The sequence below is a fragment of the Triturus cristatus genome, chromosome 2_1, assembly GCF_964204655.1.
Source record: "Triturus cristatus chromosome 2_1, aTriCri1.1, whole genome shotgun sequence".
Classification (NCBI taxonomy): Eukaryota; Metazoa; Chordata; class Amphibia; order Caudata; family Salamandridae; genus Triturus; species Triturus cristatus.
Genome location: NC_140581.1, coordinates 381,457,607 through 381,470,491, shown reverse-complemented (window position 1 = coordinate 381,470,491; position 12,885 = coordinate 381,457,607).

Sequence of the window (12,885 nt, the reverse complement as noted above, 5' to 3'; positions counted from 1 at the left end):
TAGCTGTACTTTCAAAAAAATATATACATGCTGTTCTTCCAGCCAACTCCTCCACCTTTTTGGTCATATCAAATCAGATGTTGAAAAATAAACAACACCCGTGTCCTAATTCTCACCTTTACCAAGACAAGAATAAAAATACCTTATGCTCTGGCGCCCACCCTCACCACATTGGTTGCTGTACTCACATCATTATTTAAAAAATACTTCATGCTCTGACATCCCCTTCCGCCATCTTCAGCAGTTCCTTCCCTCAACCTGTCCCAATATTTATGAAAAAAGCTATACCTAGCGTCCTGCCACCCTCAGTGCATTTTCTCACCCTACCATTGTGAGCTGGCACCACATTGATAGCGGCTCTCTTGAGTATTCCCATCAATGCCGCCAACATTCCCTGTCTTTGTGGGTGTCCCAGTAGTTGATGTGGACGGGATCTAGTGGGAACGGCATTCCCAATCTTTTTCAATTTTACACTAATATTTCCCATACTTCTTATTGCCTTACCCCCGAATTTGCTGACTACACCCCCATTACACTCATCATAGTTCCCATACTTTTTTATGCACTTCAACCTCTGGGGTCTGCAGAAATAATTTGGCTGAAAGGGAAGCCGGCGATTGGTGGTACAAGTACAGCTCTTGCATTCTCATGTCTATCTCTGTTTTGTCTCTAGACCAGGGGTCGCCAACTTTTTCTGTAATAAAAGCTACATATGTTTAATGAAAATCACCTCGAGCTACTAATATTATTAATGCTGTAATAGTGACCACATAAGATATAATTACATCAGTGGCTACCCAGTGCAAGATTACCAGCACTGAACACCTCTGTGCACTAGGCACTGTTGCCAGTAGTAATCTAAAAAGTATTTGTGAATATGGAATGCATTTGCACACGTAATACATTGATGCCGTAGCTGTAATGCTCCTGGTAATAATACTAGCAATAAGTGTCCTACAATACTACATGATTCATCACTCAAATATCTGCTTTTTCTGGAAATTCAAAACCATTTCTGGAAACAGCTTATGAGTTCTGAAAATACATACATTTTCATTTTGAATACACAGTTTTAAATTTTGGTGTTCAATATATTAATTCATTCAAGCAAACCTCAAAGTTTAGTAGGCTGGACTACACGCAGAGGAACTACATACAGGTAGCTGGAGAACTACCAGTACCTCACAAGCTACCGGTTGGCGAAGCCTGCTCTAGAGAGTCTGAAGTAGGCCATTCATTCGTCATCAGACAGAGCACAGGCGTTGTATCTCTGTTAGAGCAGTGAAAATGCAAAATTAGTGTTTTTCACTGCTCTGTTACCAGATGAAAGAATGAATGGCTTCAAACCCTGTATTCTTGACTAGTTTCCTATGAAAGCATAGCACATTTTGTTATCACTTTAATCTTCAGCAGCATTAAGAAGCCACCTCATGGTCAACTCTGTTTTATATTGCAGAAATGAAAAAGCACAGCTCCCTTTTGATGCATGTTCGATAGTGCATTAGGTTTACACCTGCAACAGTGCCACTGAGTGGAGGGTGTAATGTGTAAGAGCTCAGTTACAGTAGGTTGTCTATGCTGTCAATCCAAGAACAAAAGTTAAAATGAGTAGATTGAAATGTAAGATTCCCTTAATAAATCAAGCATGGAATGTGCATTGGGATGAATTGCATAATCACATCCCTGACATGTGATGCCACTTAGACAATTAGAAGGGGAAGTTGGAGAACAAAACCAGGTACAAACTGAGGCATGAACTGCAGAAATCTTCTGATGGTGGATGTCTGAGCCGAGTAAGAGTTTCACACCCTACCTGTAACCTGTGGCAAGTGAACAGAAGAAATAAAAGCATGTGGGTGGACTGCAAGTGGAATACTCGTGGCATTGTCAAGGTAGGTCACAGATGGGGACAAGTTAATTACTTATTTAATCTGGCTCCAAAACTTCTCCATATATCTCATATATCTTCTGAGAAGAATCATCCATCTCTGCTTTCTCAGGAAGGTATATCTGAATGTCAGGACACACATGGGTCACACAATTTCAGCGAGAGAAAAGGAGAGGGTGGTGAGAGAGGCTGGAGAGACCATGGAACGTATGTGTTATCTGATTAGACAGAAAGGCAAATGTTCACTTATGTAAAGTGCTTTATATCTGTTATACCATCAATGTGTTCAGTACCTCTGGTAAGTGAAAGAAATGGAAGGGGATGAGTGTTACAAATATTACCCCTCACACATCTTAGTATACTGAACGTGTTTTTAACAGACAGTAGAAACTAATTTAAGGCAGAATTATAAGAAAAGTGTTAAATCGTGCAAATTGAAAGATTATGTATATTAATTGTGAGAAAGTCATCCTTTTTGCCCTGCTCACCCCCATTTTCTTGACTGATACTGGTGGTAACTGACCCTGACTGTGCCCTGGGCTCTGCTAACCAGGCCCAGGGCCAGTGCCCTGCTCTGAAGTGTGCACTGCTGTGTTGCCTGCCGTCATTTGTAAAGGCAGTCCTGCTTTCCAGACTGTCTTTAAAAGTAAATTATATGCAAATTCAACTTTGGAATTAAAGGTACTTCCAAAATGGCGATCTACCTTATTTTTACATTGTCACCCCTAAGTTCTCCCAAAGTGCCCCATGGGTGGGGTGCCATGCAACTATGAGCAGGGACATTATAAAATATGTATTATATGCCCTGGTGAGGGAAAAACTGTCATTTTCATTTGTTTCCCATTGTAGCCTTTTAGCTCCATAGGCTAACATGGGAATACTATAATACAGTGTAACTATTGATAGGAGTGGGCTAAAAAAAAGATTTCAAGGACTTCAAAAATTGTTAATGATAAAGCCAACATCTTGCCATGTTTGAGTTTATTATAACTAATACAGGAAATAAGTTATAGGACTTTCTTTTCTGTGAGTCAAAACCCAGCCTTCTAGCAGCCTCTCCTGGTTGGTCATCCCTCACAGGCTTAGCCAACCTGCTTTGAGGAGGTGAAAAGTGGCCTACATAGAGATAGAGGTTATCTGATGCAGGAGCTCTGCAGCTGCAAAGAACAGGCCCAGAAGGGGGCTGGGTAACTCGAATTGGACTTCAAAGAGAGTAGGACATTAAGGAATGCCAGCCAGGCCTACCCCTTCCTCCTGTACCCCCCAGCCAGATGGAACTTACAGAAGGTATGGAGGGAGAAGGTCAATGGAAATGAGCCACACCAGTAGGTTGATTTAGCCAGGTCTTACTCCCAGGGAGAGGAATTCTCAGTCTTGAATTTGCAAGTAGAATGCTTAGAGGGACAAGAAAATGCCACACTTTGGAGGAAGCTGTCATGCTTATGGGTAGCACCCTGCACCTCATTGGACTGGGGTGCCTCCTGCTTGTCGCCACTGAACATTGAATACATATGTGAGAGCTGCATAGCAACTTCGATCTGCTGCCTGAAACTACAAGGAGAAGGATTGCCCTGCTGGAACCATGGTCTACACCCCAAACAATTGCACTCTGAAGGACTGCTCATGCTGCACACTGGGAACTACAGCCCTGAGGACTTTGCCTTGCTTCATAAAGGGTTAAGGAGTGGACTCCCTGAAAGCAACAGGTTAACAGAGCGTCCATGCGCCATCTCCTTCAAAAGGTTCTCAGCCTGGGCAGGTAGAGGCAAGATGGCGGCCGCTGCTGTGGCTGTGTGAGCTGACTCGCTTCCTCTACCAGCTGTGAAAACACCCTCTCCTCACCTTCAAGCCCATCTGTTCTCCATGATTTGGCGATCTTGGCCTTGCTTCTGGGAGGCGCCGTTGCCGTGCCAGCTGGTGCCCTGGAAAGCCCTTAGCGCCGTCTCCCTGTTTGCACGCAGCGTGTACGTGCTGGAAAAGATGCCGCCGAAAGCCGGGATGAAAGGAGCAAAGAATCATGGTGCTTCAGGGAACTCTGCTCCAGTTCCTGACATCAAAGCGAATACCGAAAACAAACGCTGCTCCCTGAGTACTCCCGCCGGGGGTCTCTCGGGGGCTGGGGAAATAAATAAGAACAATTCCAAAACGGTACCCGCCCTGTTCAAAGCCCACGGAGTTAAGCATAGAGAGACACTTCCCAAATGTGACGGTAGAGGGAAAGCGAACTCCGGCAATACGGCGATCGCATCTATCAATGTACCATTCACGGTATCTACCGTTGCAGCACAAATTGCGCCTCAGCTGACGCTGCAAAGTCCTGCAATTCTATCAGCTGACCTATCAGCATCTGAGCTGACTCTGGAGCCTTTGAAACATGCCATTGATGAACTAACTGCTGTTGGGGGTTTGGAAACACTTGAATCTGTTTGCAGTGCTTTCCAAGATGATAATAATGGCACGGGCATCCTAGAATATCAAACCGAATGCATTGTGGGTCCTGTAGTCCCTTTAGAAAACTCCCAGTTTAATCCCATGTCTGTGTTTTCAACAAGCTTGGGTAAGGATGTGTCTTTAACCCAGAAAGATGAGGAGGCGCCTGATAAATTCTACCCCCTCTCAGACTATTCTCATTCCTCCGGCGATGAACATTCAGTCAACGACTCCGCGGCTGATGAAAGCGATTGTAATAGCCCTCACTGGGAGGAGGAGAATGACAGAACCCTGTTGGGTCAAGGCGCAACTGCCGCGCTGCATGACTCTGAGGTATCAGCAAACCAACTCAAGGGGGCAACTGGTTCTATGACATGGGATTATTCCTTTTCGCCAAGTTTGAACAGCGATGGGATCCCAGTAGAGATTCAACAGGTGGGTAATAACAAGGTTTTGGCTCAAGATGAAATCACACTTCCTATAATATATCAAACCATTATGGCCCTCAGAGAAGAAACTAAATCTGAGAGCTTAAGAACACAGGGAGCTTACCGTAAACTACAAAACTCTATTAGGCGAGTTGCCAAGTCCTGCTCTGATTTCTCTACTCGAATGGGGGAAGCCGAAACGAGGATCTCTCAATTAGAGGATGAGTTAATTGCCCAAAAATCACTCACAGAAACAATTAAGACCATTAAGGATGATACTGTGTGGAAACTGACGGATATTGAAAATCGTGCAAGACGGAACAATCTCCGCATTCTTGGTATTCCCGAGGGGAAAGAAGGGGGTGATGCCCGACAATTTGTGGTAGAACTTTTTGCCGAAGCATTTCCTGAGCTCCAACACTGGACATGGCAAACACAAATCCAAAGGGCTCATCGCTTCCCCTTTAATATCCGCAAAAAAACTGATGTATTAACTGAGCAAAGACCCCGTGCGATCCTTATCTCACTTAATAACTTTCTAGCTAGAGAAGCTGTAGATGATCTTGCTAGACCTGATAAAAAGCGCAAGGCCAAGGGGTGCGATTTTTTTGTTCGACTTGACTTTTGTCAGGCTACCGTAGAGAAAAGATGGCTCCTGCGCCAATTGATACCTGCTTTTCAAGCTAAAGGGGCTCAGGTTTTTCTTCTAAACCCTGCAAAGCTAAAAGTTATCTTTCATGGGCAAACTCATTTTTTTATGTCTGAGGTTCAAGCTCAAGAATTTTTGTCCTCCATTTAGCTTTGTTAGGGATACTTATCTTAACAATGTTTGGTTAGCCTTAGCTTAGAGAGGGGGGGGTTTACGCTGGTCGGGGCTGAGTCTCGCTTGTCATCACCAGGGACTGAGTTCCCTATGCCTCGTGACTTGGGTAGAGGGATGGGGGTGGGACTCTCTGGGAGGACAGGGCACCGGGTTTGGGGGTGGCGGGGGAAATGGGGCAAATGACATGCTTAATATATTTTACTTGTATGTACATCTTTATACGAACAGAGAAATAACATTTATAACGATGAATTCAGCAATATTAAAAAAATCTACGGGAAATTTTGACCCTGGCCAAATGCATATTCAATCACTACATATTGAGAATGGCTAGAGACAAACTGTCAATCTGTACCATCAATATTTGTGGGCTTAACGATAATAAAAAAAGGAAATTATTTACTAAAGTAATTAAGCAGTTACAAATAGAAATACTTTGTGTACAAGAAACACATATTTCCTGGTGCAACCGCAACCTACTTAGAGATTTGGGCCTTGATCTCTTAGCTTGCACACATCAGGGTACCAACACTCGTGGGGTCGCAATTTTAGCAAAACATGGGACTATTATTTGTAGGCGTAAGAAAGAGGATCAGCTAGGACGCTGTGTGATCCTTGTGGCAAATATTAGTGGCTTTCTTTTTACTATTTGCTCTATATATGGTTCCAATTCAGATGACCCAGAAATTTTGAACAATATCAATATTGAACTTGTGTCAAGAATTCCTGTCATACAAGGGAAACACGCCCTTATGTAAACAGGAGAGCTGTTACATAACTCAAGGAAAACACGCCCTTATGTAAACAGGAGAGCTGTTACATAACTCAAGGGAAACACGCCCTTATGTAAACAGGAGAGCTGTTACATAACTCAAGGGAAACACGCCCTTATGTAAACAGGAGAGCTGTTACATAACTCAAGGAAACACGCCCTTATGTAAACAGGAGAGCTGTTACATAACTCAAGGAAAACACGCCCTATAAAGGGAGGAACCGGGAGGTACAACGCTGTCGGATATTGTGTTCACACCGACGTACCTGCTTCGTGAAGAGCAGTGTTCCGGAGTGGTGCTCCAGTAAGGCAAGAACGGAGGTAGGTCGAGTCGTTACTCCCTGGGCCGTGTCTTGCCCCATCGTCACCTGTGAAGGACCCGGAAGCTCTACCGGTCAACCATTGAGCTTCGCTTTTTGACTCGGCTGAGTCCAAGCGCAGTGGCGCTTTTGCTGGTTGGAGTCGTAACTCCCAGCCCGACCAGAGACACAGGGACTGCCAGCTGTAACGCACACCAGGAGGTGTTTGCCGCGTTACAGACTCGGAAGTCCACAGGATCGTTTGAGCGGCTGCTCTCGGTTCAGTCTTCTTGCTTGTGATTGGGGTATCGGTGACGCATCACCAGGAGGTGACTCCGCGTCCCGGTGCAGTCTGAGGAAGAGGTTGAGCGGCTGCTCCCTTCAGGTAGAGACCCCGGCTGGGTGTTTCCCTGACTCCTCGATTCTCCCCAACACTCTTCGTGCCCCTCACAGCCTACCGATTGGCATTGTCGGCCATTTCATTTCTGCCCTCTGTTGGCATACGCCGGGACCGGCGTATATGCAGAGGACGGTTAGGACCATCCGTGCTGTGGGCTGGTAACGTACTTAGCCTGGAGGATTCCAGTGACTATAACTTTTGTTTATTCTTTGTATTATATTTGCCTTCATTAAAACAACTAACCCTTCACTAGTGGTTGCGTCCTCATTGTCGTGTCTGTTAAACGATCCTGAGACGTTCAGGGCGTTACAACTTGCCACTTGGCCATCGCCTCTGGTTATCTGTGGCGATTTCAATATTCACTTAGAACATAACTTTGATCTAACCAGCGGCGTGCCATATTCTGGCCGCAAGAACAAAACATTTAAGGCTCTACAGGGCTTGGTCAATGAGTATGATTTAGTGGATATATGGTACCGATATAACTCCAGAGAGCCCGGATATACGTTTTTTTTCAGCACCACATAAAAAACTTGTACATCTTGATTATTTTTTTTGCTCACAACAGTTAGCAGATAAAGTCAATATTAATCTACATCCAAGACTTACTTCTGACCATAACCCATTAATTATTGAGAGGCCACTATACGGTCTTCCTAGGCATATAAATACATGGACATTTGACAAAAAACTTTTACTGGAAGAGGCTTATTGCCAACACATAGCTAAATGGATCCTCAAATTTTTTTAAATCAATAATGGCACCGCTTCTGAAATCACTATATGGGATGCATTTAAAGTTGCTCTACGCGGGGAAACACTTAGCTTTTCTTTACATCTCCAGAGGAAGACCAAAGAGTTGATAAAATCTTGGATAGACGAATTAACAATAGCAGAGCTAGATCTTATCAAGAAGATTAGTGCGGATCAATGTATTGACGAATGTTTAAATGTAATTTCTGTTATTAAAACCAAAATACACTCTTATTATGCTGAAGAACTTGCTTCTAAATATATACAATATCGATCGGACATTTTTGAATTTGGGGAGCAAACAGGGAAACTTCTGGCTAAACGTATAAAACAAAGAGCTGTGAATAATGGTATCAATAGAATAAAGGATAAGCAGGATCAAATTGTGGATACCCCGCAAGGAATACTAAAGGTATTTCACAACTTTTATAGTCAACTTTATAAGGCCGAAGAAGAAGTTGCTACTGATAGCATTATGCGATTTTTAAATGGAATAACTACGAATAAAGTAACTATGGAACAAAACGAGATTCTTAACTCTCCAATTACTTGGGATGAAATTGAGGCTGCGATCTGATCTTTAGCAACTGGTAAAGCAGTTGGGCCAGACGGAATCCCCTTAGAGTTCTTCAGGAAATTTCGGCAAACGTTAAAACCTATCTTAATTTCGTTGTTTCAGCTAGCTCAATGGGGACAGATTCCTAAATCTTGGCAAAATACTACGATCATTGTGTTCAAGAAAAAGGGAAAACCTGAGCTTAATCCAGGCTCTTATAGACCGATTACACTTATTACTGCTGACAGCAAGATATATGCCAAAATAATTGCTTTTAGGCTTTGTACTGTCATAACTCCCTTAGTATTCCTTAGACAACACAGGTTTATCCCTGGAAGAGATACCACAGATCATATTAAGAGAGCAATAGCCCTTTTTGACTGGGCGCAGACCACGGGATCCCCGCTTGGGATGATCCTGTTGGACGCAGAAAAAGCGTTTGACAGGGTCTCCTGGCGGTTCCTGTGGTCTGTCTTGCACTGGAAAGGATTTTCCCCTGAATTTATTCAAGCCATTCAAGCTTTATATACATCCCCAGAAGCAGTTATTCGTATATCCGGTCAAAATTCACAAACACTTCATATCACCAGAGGTACCCGACAGGGCTGCCCATGCTCTCCACTATTATTTTCGCTCTATATTGATCCTTTGTCTAGAAAAACTTGAAAGGGAAACGAATATTGAGCCTGTAATTGTGAACAATACCCTGTATAAAACTATGGCCTATGTGGACGATACAGCTATTTTTACCAGTAATTTACGACTCGCTCTCCCCACTGTGGATATTTGCGCTAAACAATTTGGTGATTTTTCTGGTTATAAATTGAACGTGGATAAAACGCAATGTCTGCATTCGGATAAATCCTGCCCCCTAGATATTATAACCTCTGAGGCTACCTATCTGGGGGTCAGGATTATGCCGGATGTAGAACGTATTCCCGAACGCAATATATTACCTATCATTAATATTATTAATACTTCTCTGGAGAGGTTAGATCATCTGCATTTGTCATTATATGGTCGATGCAATGTTATTAAAATGTCTATCTTTCCCAAATCTTATATTTTTTTCGAACAATCCCATTAATTTTTCCATCCTCTCTTTATTCTAAAATTAAACAGATCTGTTGTCGATTCTTATGGAGTTACCGAAAGTCTAGAAGGGCTATAAAATGGACGACTCTCCCAAGATTAAGGGGAGGCTGGAGCATGCCGGATTTTTTATTATACCATCTGGCTGCTTTATTGCAGCATATGGAGATACTTGTTACCGCCAAAACAATTAGATCTGAAGCTACTAACCCAACAATTTATGAGATGCTCTTAGGTGAACATGCTCGACAAAGATTAGTGAAAATTCTTGAACCCAGCTACTACAAGAAAACTAGATTTAAAATAATCAAATCCGCATATTTTGCTTGGAAGAAAATTAGGAAACGATTTAATATATTCAATATTAATTTATATACCCCCTTCTCAGTTTATGGTCTACTACCGTCAATATTTCAGGATAGGATTACATTTAGATGGGCTGATTTGGGTATTACGACTATTGGTGATCTAAGTTTAGACGGAAACTTGAAGCCATTTACACTCTTACAAAAGGAGTTCGGCCTCCCTAAGTATGATTTTTTTAAAATTTCTACAAATTCAGAGTTTTCTTTGCTCTAAACTACAAGTGGGGCAGGGGAATCTAGGTCCAATTAGCATAATTGAAACGCTGCTACGACAATCACGTAACGGGGTAATATATCAGACCCTGTTGACGGAATACCCCGACGATTTAATATCGCAATGTGCTCGTTGGGAGAGGAAGCTAGATAAAGGTGGCATAAATTTGGTTAAATCACTGGAATTTGCAAATTCAGTAGTTTTGTCTGGTAGTTTGAAATCACAACATTTCTCGTCGGTCTTCGATTTGTATTACTCCCCTGCCAAAATTTCTATATGGACTCATTTCCAGGGGAATTCATATAACTTCTGTAATTGATGTGGTTTATATGGGGCTGATTCTATTCATATGTTTTTTTTATGTCCCGTTTAAGAACTTTCTTTCAAGACATTAATCACTTTTTAAAACTAATTCTAATAATGCCTGTTATATTGACCCCTCAGTTGGATAATTTTGGGGTGGTGAGTGAGTCGGAAGGAATATCCCGTGAAAGTGCCGAAACTAGCTTTCTTTTTATTACCATGTCCATTACGAGACTATGTATAACCACTCACTGGATCAACGCCGATGCTCCTACTTTTTGTAATTGGAGATTAAGGATACTCCGGTTATATAATTTACAACTATCTGTTCACAAAAGATGTGGCCTCAAGAAACGAATATGGGGCCAAAAAATCTGGTCCCCGATTACTAAATGGCTAGAAACGATTGTATAGATTTGATTTCTATATTTGTTATATATATCTCTTTGTCTAAATGCATTTTGGATTATATAATCTTTTTTTTACTTTTTTTTTTTTTGTCTTACAACTGCATCTTGTATTGCTGATGTATTTGACGCTTACTCTATTCCATGCTCTTTTTTTCTACTGTGTTGGATTATTAGGGATGTACTGATTGTTTGAATTTTGCTTCCAATAAATACAAAAAAAAGGTTTTTAGCCTGGAGTGCATCCAGTGGACATTTAAGGATTTGGCCAGGTGCATTGTGGGAGTTATAGTCTGAGCCTTCCAAGGACCGCCTCAGAGGTTCTAGAACTTTGGATTTGCGTTTTGGACACTTTGAACCCTCAAGAGGAACTTCAGAAAGATGTTCCAGAAGTTTGGAGAAGCTTGTTGCAACTTTTGGAAAAGCTCCATAAGTGGACCAACCCGAATTCGATAGTCTAACCGACAAAGTCCAACCACGACCCAGCCTGTATTTCAGGTTTGTCCCGCTGAAAGCTCCAGAGCTCAAGGTTTCCAGGAGTTGACCGGGAGCTCCCACTGAACCAAGTCGGCGAACCCGCTGTGAATCTGGCCTGAAGAAGTGCCTTGCTCACCATCGAGAGAAAATTCTCCAGGAATGTTTCTAACTGTGAAGGCAAACTTTTTACGGGGCCTGCTACCTAGTGTATCCAACCAGGGCTCCATCATGGTTAGCCTCAAATTTTGACTTTGTCCCGGTCAAGCGTGAGCAGATGTCCCAAGTTGGCACTGTATGTTTTTATGCAGTAGAAATTCATATCTTCCGGGTCATTTTAAAGATAAAAATATTTCCTATTTTTATGAATTGGTGTGGGATTTTTATTGTGTGTTGTTTCTTACTTTTTTTTACTGTTTGGTGTTTTTTAAATGCTTTACATACCTGTCTCCTGAATTAAGCCTGCCTGATCACAGCCAGCTACCAAGGGTTCAGCCAGGGCCTAATTTATTAAGACCTTGACTGGACCTTATATTGTGCTGGTGGCCTATTGCTAGTGATAGGTGCATACTTACCCCTACTAATAATCCAGCTTCTAACATTAATCATGAGACATTTTTATAAACAGGTAACAATAGTGATGCAGTGTTTGAGTCCTAATAAAGTATGTTATACAAACTGTTTGTTCTCTTGTTGTCTTCATATTGCACATTTTTACAAGTATAATTAAAGCAATGAGAAATCCCAAGAGTCAAGATATTCTAGTGTATACCACAGTAGATACAGATACACGAGTACAAGGCTCTTATGGTCCAAACCATACACCATTTTGTGTTTTCAGCAAGGGTTTCCAGTTGGTGTTTGTGAATACGTAGGCCCCTAAGTTAATTACTTCTAGGCTAATACAAATTGAATTTCCCTCACAATGCCATTTGACTCATAACATGGTGAAGCACTGCAGGTCTTTCTTCAGCTCCCGCCTGCACCTCCAGCTTATACCACGTCAGCACAAATACTTAGCCACATGGGGAATTTTTATATGGCAGGCTTCCCTTTCCCAATACCACCAACTACTGAAGCATACGAAAATAAGTGCCCTTGCAGACTGCATTGAAGGACGTTCTAAGCACAGCAAAGAACTCACAGAGTTCTCCAACCCCTCAGCCACCGAAAATTCCATCACCCCTTCCCAGGAACTCACAACTCCATGGCAGACTTCTTCCATGACAAAATCTCCATCATCTACAGAAAATCAGAACCCCAACCCATTACCAGAGACACCTTCAGCCTTCCCACTCCCACGAATGATAAAACTAACCACCTGCTCACCACATGGGACCAACTCACCACACAAAGTTCCACAGCCATCATGAATTCTGTCCACTCAATCAATCAATCAGTGGGTTTGTAAAGCGCAGCTACTCACCCGAAAGGGTCTCAAGGCGCTGAGGGAGGGGGGTTCACACAGCTCTTGGAAGTTCTCGGTGATTTGTCGAAGAGCCAGGTCTTGAGGTCCTTCAGGAACTTGGACAGTGTGGGTGTCTGTCGGAGGAGGAGACGGAGGGTGTACCATGCCTTGGCCGCGAGGAAGGAGAAGGAGCGACCTCCTGTTCTGGTCTTCTTGATGCGAGGTACAGTCACAAGTGCGAGCTGGGTTGAGTGGACGGATCTTTGGGGTGCG